Genomic DNA, 1,207 nt, shown 5'->3' on the forward strand with positions numbered 1-1,207 from the left:
AAAATATCAAATATTGAACCATGAGATGTATATCATGAAAATATCCATATCATTCCATCCCTAGTTCCAACCATTCATGTTAAAGGGCTCATATTGCACTATTTTGATCTCTGTTCTGATGTAGTTTCCTCATCACAAACAGACCTGGAGTTGTGTTTTGTTTCATTCACATGTGGTGATAGAAGAAGTGCTCTACTGTGTTTTTTAAACTCCATACACCTTCACTAGAATCACTGGATTTGATGATTTCAACCCTGAATTTGAATTAGAAAATGCAGCTAAAATGTTTCTCCACAGCAGGATTCTCTCTCATATTGAACACTGCATTACTAAATGGCCACTGACAAGCGTGACAACCTTAAAAATAATAGAATCACTTTTTAAAAAAGCTAACTTTTTTTTTACTTTTTAAAAAAGTTGACTTCTCATACTACAGAAGTATAATATCTTAAGTTTTGGAAATTTTCAAAAATTTAAACTCGCCTGCTCAGTCTACAAAGTCTTAAATGGACTTGCTCCACCAGCTCTGGGTGAGTTCATTTAGCCCAAGTCCAGCACTAGTGGTCGGGTAACAAGAGCCTGTACCAGAGGCGATTGTGCAATACCCTATAGACGCACAACTTTCAGTCAACGGATGTGATCAGTCAAGGGCATAGAAATCTGGAACAACATCCCAGCTGCTATAAGAGACTCCACCACATTCAGTTCATTTAAAAGTAATCTGAAACGATGGCTTAAGAGAAACCAGATCTGTGATCACTAATGTTCTGCTCCTATGTAAATGTCAGTGTTGTATGTCATGCTTGTGTGTTTGTCTATTGTGACGCGTTTTATGTTCTTATGTTTTATGTCTCTGTCTCTCTGACCTGCCAGGGACAACAGATGAAAAGTCGCCTTTGGGCTAATTCTGGCGTATTTACAAGTATATGTTCATGAATATGCATTGTCCCTAAATAAATAAAACTTAAAAAAAAAAAAAAAGAATTTACCAATCTCTGCTGAACTAAAGGTAAGAAGGAGCTGTTCACTTGAAAACTAGACCACTTAATGACATCACAAGTTGAAACATAGCATTTTGAGCTTTGGAGAAGTAGGTCCAGGTCTGTTTTTGATGAGGTAACAACATTCTAACATAACCAGAAGGTCACGGGAGTCTGTTCGGAGTAATTTAGGAGCTTTATGGAAGCGTGGAAAAGAGCCGAGTGGG

The sequence above is a fragment of the Boleophthalmus pectinirostris genome, unplaced genomic scaffold, assembly GCF_026225935.1.
Source record: "Boleophthalmus pectinirostris isolate CB_2022bp ecotype Guang Dong unplaced genomic scaffold, ASM2622593v1 HiC_scaffold_18, whole genome shotgun sequence".
Classification (NCBI taxonomy): domain Eukaryota; kingdom Metazoa; phylum Chordata; class Actinopteri; order Gobiiformes; family Gobiidae; genus Boleophthalmus; species Boleophthalmus pectinirostris.